This window comes from Dermacentor silvarum, chromosome 3 (genome assembly GCF_013339745.2).
Source record: "Dermacentor silvarum isolate Dsil-2018 chromosome 3, BIME_Dsil_1.4, whole genome shotgun sequence".
Classification (NCBI taxonomy): Eukaryota; Metazoa; Arthropoda; class Arachnida; order Ixodida; family Ixodidae; genus Dermacentor; species Dermacentor silvarum.
The window spans coordinates 70,989,824-70,999,196 of NC_051156.1; positions in this window are offsets into that span (position 1 = coordinate 70,989,824).

Below are 9,373 nucleotides of genomic sequence, written 5' to 3' on the forward strand. Positions count from 1 at the left end.
AGAAAGAAACAAAATTGTATACGCTATATTAGGGACGCACGTCTAGCACATGTATGGGCACCAGGGTACATAAATGACGCAGCTAAACACACACATTACTTTTATTCACGCATTAGAAATATAACTTGCCTACCTTATTTTACAACTAGTCCAGGCCTCAAGGTCTCTTATTGCAATCTTCCTCACTTTCTATTCGTAACGTGCTCGCTCTTTTTCTAGTGTGCCTTTGGACACTATGGTTAAGAAATGACAAAACACGCCCAAACCTATTCTCTTCTGAAATGACTCGCCTACTGGTGGAATCCGAGAGTTGCCTGCGTCAGCGAAGCACGCGAAAGTTTTAGATGGTTGGGGCTCCTGTGCTTTTCTCAATTTCCTGCGCTAGCGCTCCCAATGATGACGGACACGTTCCATCGTGGTCGAAGGGGTTGGCTATTCGTCTGTTTTCGTGCCCGAGTTTCTTCACACCATTTGTGAACCCTAGGCGTCAACCGCAGGGAGGTGAACGAACTGCACATTTTTGGGCTTCTAACCACAGACGAGTTGAAATTTAGCCCCGATTAGGCAATGCGTGGCGCGACAGTCGCATCACCTGTGCGCTCGAGACATGCATGTTCGAGTAACGGCGTTGTCCTTACACGCAACGATAGCAAAGTAAAGCTCATGGCGTCTATTGACGCTTTTGACAGATTACATGCCTAACTAGTTATACAGCTTATGGGGGTCTTACGGCCTAATCTTGCAATCTTGATAAACCATGCAACACTGAAATCGGTGCAATATCACATAGCGTCACAGAGTGCTAGCTGCAACATAATAACCAGTGCTAAACGTTCTGGTATATTACAGGCGAACACCACCGTATGATTCTGAGTCACGCCGTTGTGGGGAAGGCGGGGGGGATGCGTATTGTTTGGGCCACCTGCGGTTCCGTAGCGTGACCCCAGTGCATGGTACACAGCCGTTCTGGCATTTCACCACCGAAATGCGTCCGCTGGGGCCGGAATTAGAACCTAAACCATCGGACTTAGTAGTGCACCGACACTGCCACTACGCCACGACGGCGGGTGTTGGAACAACTGAAAGATTGTTAGTATTTCACCTTTGCATCCGTCCACCATGCCCTTTTCCCGAGGATAACAAACAGCAATCTCGGAAAAACGCCCAAGACAACGGACACACGTCTTCGTACATTTTTGGCACGAGGTGTTTCACTTGGACATACCGTACAGAGAGTGTTGTGACGTCAGCGCACACGACTGCGTGGTGGCTATCACGGATTATCTGGTGGCCATCACTTTCGCCTCCCCGTATTCCCGTTCCATTGCTCTGTGATCTGGGGGCGTATAAACAACGCCCAAAGACAATAAAGCAGGCTTTTTTCTTGTTGGCTCAACGAGTGCTGGCGTCTGGTCATTTCAGTGAGCACTCCAAAAGAACCTTCAGTTCAGGTCATATACAATTTATTTTTACCTTTGAAAATAAAATAACTGGATACGATCTCCACATGGCCCGCCGACTTCGCACTAAATGTCAGAACAGAGTACAAGGGCGCGAGAAGGTTCTATTGAAACTGCCGCGAACTTTCGTTGAGTATAGAGAGCTAAGCTCGAACCTATAGTTTTAACGCTACCGTAATAAATTTGACGTATTTGATTTTGAGAATATTTGCATTTGGATTGCAAATTGATATTTTGAAGATAAAAAATGTTTGTGGCCTTTTCACAACACAATGGCCTGCTGCGCTGTGAAACCGTCTTTGAAGCCTGCCATCGACGAAATAATTTCATTATTAAGTCTGCGATTAAGGGCCACTCGACCGGATGTACAAGGAAACGCGGAGAAGAATCCTTCCGGTTCTCGAAACGATAGAAAACAGCATAATGCGATCAAAACGCCATCAAAGGAGGATTCAAAGGAGTGGTATAACATCGCTATAAATGCAGTGGGGTTTTTCGCTCAAATTCTAGTAAATCAATTTCTTTTAATACGTTCTTTTATTTGCATTCCTGAGCCATTCAAACGGAATACTGCAGAGACAGCCAGTTTCCAAAGTCATGAGTATTCAGCGTAGTTCAAAAGCACAAACAATTGCATCGTGAATACCACAATGTCATATTTTTATCGATATATTTTTATTCTAAGTGTGAGTCGCGACAAGGTATGATGTTGCAGAATATGGCAGGCGTGAGCGGAATCACTTGTATATCAAAGAGAGCTACTTATTCCTGTGTCGGGGTCGAGTTTTATAGCAACAGATGTGATAAACGGCACCATTTCAAACTCTAAGGTTGTGTAAGCTCTAGAGCTTTAAATATGAGGATGTGCACGCTCTAGAGCTTTAAACCGCAAGAACAACAATGCATACAGTAGGCACCAGTAAGAAAATAGACCTACAATATTGACAACAGCCTTTGTGCACAAAAACAGAATGAAACACCAACCATTAATGCAGGAGCGGCAAAACAAAATTAACTTATTTTTCGATATTTCTCCCATTGAAATGTTATTTCGTACAAGTGTGTTAAGGTAATAGGGAAGTTTATAGGCGCTTTGTTGAAATTGGTACACAGTCCAACAAAATGGCGTAGACGAAGCGGTATAAGGGCGTACATTGTACATGGGCACATGTCATTGAAGGTTCAGTAGTGTCAAAATATTTGCGTTGTTTGTTCTAATAACATTTTTGTACATATCAATTAACCTGAAGGCATAAAGATTAAACACTTGAATTATGTTAAACTCGGAGTGATAGTTTTCAGTGTGGGCATACTATGGTTTCTTAGCAACTAACCTTACCGCACGTGTCTGAGTAACATTAATGTTGGATAAATTATGCTTCGTACTTGTGTCCCAGACAATGTGGCAGTTGTTGAGTATTGCAATTAGGAATGCATTGTAGAATAATATTTTAGTTCTTGTTGATAGCACATATATTTGACCACATGGCACACCATTCACTTTGTTTATCGCTGATCGTATGCTATTAATTTGTGCTACCCAATTAAACGATTCCGAGAAGGTTACTCCCGGTTATTTGATACTATGTACGATTTCGATATAGTTGTTCCTAACCAAAACATAATATCGTTTATAACTTTGTTTTTCCTCGAAATACCGTGGCTTTAGTTTTGTTTGTGTTCACCTCTAGGTAATTTACTGCGACCACTGACACGTGAATTGCAAAAACTCATTACCTGTAGAGGGTAAGTCATTTTATCTTCTACCCCTAATGACCACAGTAAGGTCATCGCCGTAGGCAGTAATGTTCACTGGTAACTTAGTGAAAAATATATAATTTAAGTAAACTAAAAACAACAGAGGGCCTAATATGCTGCCTTGCGGCAAGCAAGATTTTATGTAGTGGGCACCAGGCAGAGCATCATTGTGTGCTACAATTGTTTACGGTGTTCAAGGTATGACCGTGACAAATAATTAGGAATCTCCATTTATACCAAAATGGTTTCGTTTGTTTACTAACAAGATATAAATGATAAAATCAAAGGCTTTGGAAAAGTCAATATAAATCCGAGGACAAGGAGCTTGTCTTCCAATGCATTTATGATGAGTTCATTTTGCTTGAGTAGTGCCAACTCAGTGGATCTTTTCGCTCTGTACACAAACTGACCATTCGACAAAACGGAATGTTTTGCTAAGAAATTATTTATTTTCGTGTGAATAATTTTTTCTATACCTTTAGAAATTACCGGGAGGAATAGAAATTGGTCGATAATTTGACCATTCAGAGGTATCGCCTCTTTTGTGTATCACTATATTCGTTTTCCCGCTTACCAAGAATGTTGCAGACAAGAGAATAAGCACGGGCGCTTTGTTAATGATTGATTACGAGTACGGTAGCGCAAGAAATGAGGTCAAGCGCCCGTCTATATTGCTGTACCTTGTGCTACAGCGCACTCAGAATATTGCGTGTACCACACCGTGCTGTTATCGCTTGCGATTCATGTTTTCGATTGTGTTTTTGGCACCTTTTATCCACGTGATCGGTATTTCATGATCTTCAGAGGAAGTATGTGTCCAATATGAGACAGCCAAATTCTTTGGTGCCTTGGAATGGTAGCAATATATTGCGCTGCGTGTAGCTTTATTTTTATTACAGTTTTTCTAGTTCGCCAATGGATACCGCCAATAAGCTGCTAACTCGCTAGTGGATACTGTATACGTGAGTCGTGAATACCCTTGGCATAAAATATCCTGTTACTCCAGGTAGCTGCAATCCTTTGCAGCTTGTGACTGATGTGGGACTCTACCCTGCACGGCCGTCACCGCACTTAGTTGGCCGCCTGCCGATTCGTGCGTGTGCCATGTGTACGTGCTGAGTTTAAGAAGTGCTCGCGTGCTTTTTAACAGCGAAGCTGTTTAAGCCGGTAGTTGCGCCGTTAGGTGCACGCCGAAAAACCTCGCCGAGTGATTGCAACACATGCGTCACCTAGCCACGCCTCACACCTGCTGCGCCGAGCATCGCAGCAGTTGCGGAGCCGAGCCATAACATCATCACGTACGCCGCATCGCTTTACCTGCCCAAACATAACGTTACCACGCCATGCGCGAGTTCCGCGTCGCTTCACCTGCCTAGTCATTGCGTCGCCATTGCGTAATGGCTAGGTTATGGTTAGCAATCCGCACGTAATGGTTAGCCATTACGTGCGGATTCGTCGCCTCAGTTGTGCAGAGGTGGAGCTAAGCCGTCACATCAAGTATATATAAAAGGCTCCCGGGTCGCCAGCGCTTAACCCTTACAAAAAATGTTGTTGGAAAACCATCGAATTTCCATTGATATTTCATGGCACCAACAACAGAAAAATTGTAGAAGTTCCATTGATGTTTCATGGAGGATTTGTTGTACAGTCATGGAAAAGTGGCCACCGTGATTCTGTTGTATATCTATTGTATTATTGTTGTGTTGTTTTTCTACGGGGTCTTCATTGGATTTTCATTGTATTGTTTTTCATGGGGTCTTCATTGCATTTTTTTGCTGTTCATTGTGTCGCACTGTATCTTTATGAAGTTGTTATTGCATTTAGTTCTCAATGTAATGACTTAATGTAATAAGATAACGCTTACTGAGGCTCAATATGAAGTGCAGCCAACAGTAACAAACAAGACAGCGTAAGAAAAGGTAGGCTTTTACTTATTTTATTTCTCGCGAAAGAAGCGAGGAAAGGCTATTTTTGATGTATGGCACACTGGCCCCAGGAAACTTTGAGCAGGTGTATCCTGAAAAAGATGAGTAAAATGAACAATGCACAGCTTCAGCAAATTAAATAAGCAGTGATTATTGCTTACTTAAGCCAGAAAATTAATCAATAAATATCTACTTGAAGCTCCAAGTACTATTGATATTCTGTATAAGGAGCTATAAGAACACTATAATGACTCATTAGCCACGTTTACATGAATGCGACAGTGGCGCATCGCCTTAATGCACGAGGCGATGGTAGATTTAAGTGGCGCTCCCTTCTCGGGAGAGTTATGCGCTACATGTAAACGGCGTCGCATCGCCTTCCCCAAATGTGCTTGGAAATTCTATGTGCTACTGTCACATTCATGTAAACGCGACTACAGTAAATGTGCCAAGAGCTTTGTCCCAGATGCTACAGAGAAAGTATTTAACTGAATAAGCTTCTATGCAGATTACACTAGCTTTATGTTCGAATTATTCATCTGAAAAAGCCTGTAATATTTTTGTGTTCTCCTTAGTTAAATGATTATTACAAATAGCATTACCTTTGAAATTATCTGATGGTCACTATGGAAATGCAAGGCTTGAAAATAACATGAAAACATTGCATCTGCAACCCACTACTTTCTGTAAAACTCTTTAAATGGTTTAAGAGGAAGCATGCAACATTTTAAAGTAGGTACAGCCTGCTGCTTAAACATCACATCAGTGTTGGTCAAACATGCTGCTAATTAACTAAATCAGCTCCATGTGCAAAGTGGCTGTCACACCAATGTGATGGGGCTCTGCATCTGTGCAGTCACTAAGGTCCTGCTAGAGTGAGCCTTGCATGCAACATGAGTCACGTATATTGACACTATTAGCAATAAGTACTACGTGAAAGTTAAGTGAAGCCAAGAAGTCTTGAAAAATGTTGCAGGCTTTTCTTAATAACGAAAAAAAGGTATAAAAAAGTAGCGCATAGCAAATAGCCGAGCATGTTTTAAAATGTGCCATCAGAACCAGCTAGTGCAGAAGTAGACCTAGGACTGTATGTGTGCTATCTGGCCAGCTATGATCAATAGTCGAGCTCGACCAATCATTTGTTTTATCAGGCATCTAAAAATTGTGCATAACATCACGGCCACAATGTTAGTAATAAAAGATGTGAACTATTTGCCATTTCACATTATTATTAAGAACACTTACTATACTTTAGCTAGTTGATAACGGTACAGTTGGTATAAGCACAATAGGCTTTGTACGCTTTGGCAACATCCTTTCATATGCATGTTCTTAGATAATTATTTAAGACTAAATGATTGTAATACAATAATGTACACACCTATCACAGCCTCAACACGTACAGTGTCAAGAGCCTCCTTCTGAACAGCCTCGCCCCGATGACAGCCCTTGCCCCCAAAGAGAGACTTGCCGCGGAGCTCAGCGTCAGTGAAGATGTGGCGCAAAAGTGCCCTGGCAAATTTGCCAGGGCCACTGCCACTGTCACAGCCCCGGCTGAGCTGCTCCAGCACACTCTTGTCAATTAGCGTCCCGCCTCCTATGTCAACCTGGACAAAGAAAATTAAGCGATGCTTTGGAAGCTCACTTTTGATCACACAGAGCATAAAGGTGAACAATTTATCATCAGATAAACTAAACAAGTGTCTCCCAGCATCATCGCATGGCTTGCGTTGCAGAGGCATTTCTTTGACAGTTATTTGCAGTGACTGACATTGAAGCGTCTGTGCGAGTAAAAGAAAACACAGCGAGAGACAAAGATAAATTGTTATGACAAAGATAAATTGTTTATCACAAGTGGATTTGGTAATATACAAGCCGTCATCAGTGAGCATGATATCGCACACAGTCATTGTTAATGATTGCTAAAGTGCATATAGTACAAGCAACCTTCCTGCGATCGCTTGCCAACTGCCACCACGCCGGCCAGACATCAATCTTAGTCATAGTCTCACATCGCAAATGAACAACTGCACGTCTTTAAGTGGTCCACACAGACCCCTTTCATCATCTAAAGTGAATCCAGGGGCCAGCAATTTGGGAAACACTTATTTTACCTTGCTTTGCTCACGGCATCACGTCGAATACACTATATAGCCAAAAAACAAGGGAAAACAACTGGCAGCACACAATAAGCGTACCTTTGTGCAAGCAATTACGGGATCGTCTTGCTTCTTCTCAACATTGTTGAGGATCCTCTTCAGCCTCTTCACCATCTTGCCAGCTTCTGGATAATGAGCAAGCAATACACTCACTGAACAAAAGTGTACAAGTACTTTGATCATTTCAGTGAAAAAGCACCAAATGTGAATTCCTTATGCAGCGAAATATCTCGTACTTTATAATGAACCTTGCGACACATCGGTCAGTCATCGATGCACGATTTGGCGCAATTTTCTGTCCACAAGTTATACATGTAATTTGCGACAGTTACTTTGCAGGAAGTGTTGCAGGTACAAAACAATTGCTCAATGAAATATGCAGAGTGAGACTTGCTGACTGCCCAACTTGTAGCCTCAACAGGGTTGCCTGCTAATTATGAAATGGAGTAGAGGTTCCCCTATGTTTCAAAAGGACATTAGGGAAACTGAAGCCTAAATGGTGACTAATACCCATGTCACAAGGGACAACTTTAGTGCAATTTGAGCGAGTGCACTTCGCCGCGAGTGTCATTCGCACACTGCCACACGGGAACGCGTAGCGACACTTGCCGCAAAGCACACTCGCCAGTGAGTGCGTTCGCCAAACTCACTTCACTGCGCTGAAGTGCGTGGTCTCGGTAGCAGAGGCTCAGAAATAAATGAACGAATATTGAAAGCAGGTTCAGTAGTAACTTAGGCCACCTTTTTCGTGATTGGAAATGTTATAAGCTAATAAAATGTGCCATACTTAAAACAAAAGAAGTAATAAGCTACTGCACTATTGTCGATCTATGGCTGTTTATATGTAATGACCGTACAATTGTTTATGCCTGTGCTAGCCACCCTAACTGTGCAGCCGCCATCATTTGTTTTGAGTTTATAGGATGGAAGCAGTGCATCAATGATGATATGGTCGGACGAGGAGACTAAGGCGCTCATACATGGGGTGCCGCGATAGTACCGTTTCTTGCCATTTATAATGACGACACGTTTGTCGTGCTACAAATGCCGTATAGACGCTCAAACGACACAATCCAGCGTGGGTAAAGGTCGAACGCTGCCCTTGCTCAGCTAACGAATAAATCAAGCGGAGCATGACAGCGTGTCCATTTAACTTCGCCATTTTACAGCCAAGCTGACTACACGTCACTTGCGTCTTTAGCAGACACGCTCTTGATTATACAAAACTGACACAATTCTCTGTATTGTCTGAGTGCATGAAAGGTCAGCGGAGTCTCGGAGTGGTTCGTATACAACCAATAAGCGCTGCAATAACACGCTCCAAATGCTCAAATCAGTTCTTGTGCCATCTGCAACGGAATCTGGCAATTTTCCTCTGCTCGCCTTGGATGCGACACTCTTGCCCTGATCGGTAATATTATTGCTGTTGCAATGAACTCCTTCATTAGAACTAAAATTTATGCTTAATGCTCCTTTGAATATTATGCACTGTTATTTTGAAAACCATGCTTAAAATAACAAACATGTGTTGTGCCTACTGATTCATCCATTGCTAGTGTCATCAATTCCACAAGACACTTTTCTTTCTCGTGTAGCAGCGCGCTGCCAAAGTGACACTCAGTGCGTTGAAGTGCACTTGCTTGAAGCGACACTAAATTTGCCCGTGTGACATGGGTATAAGAGGGACAAGTACTACATCAGAAAACAGTCATAACATTAACCATGCCTTATATGAATGTGTGATCTAAATTTGATGGTTTCGTAGTTGTGGTTCAGAGCAGATTAAATGGCTCAGAACAATTACTCAAGATACATGAGAAACACAAGAACATCAGAAGAACTGCAGTTTCACTACTACAGAGGGAGCAGCTCTTTTTGTAGCGACAAATAAGAGGGCATATTTTTTTGTAATTTCTATTACTTTACTGTACACTACAAGTAAATTAGTTTAAAGTGTACTCAATGTGTATTTATTATGTAAACAGCCCACAGTAACAGGATGATGAAAAGACACATACCATGTACTACTCAAGAGGAAACTCTCTTAAAGTTTGTGTTTGGCACTTCATTT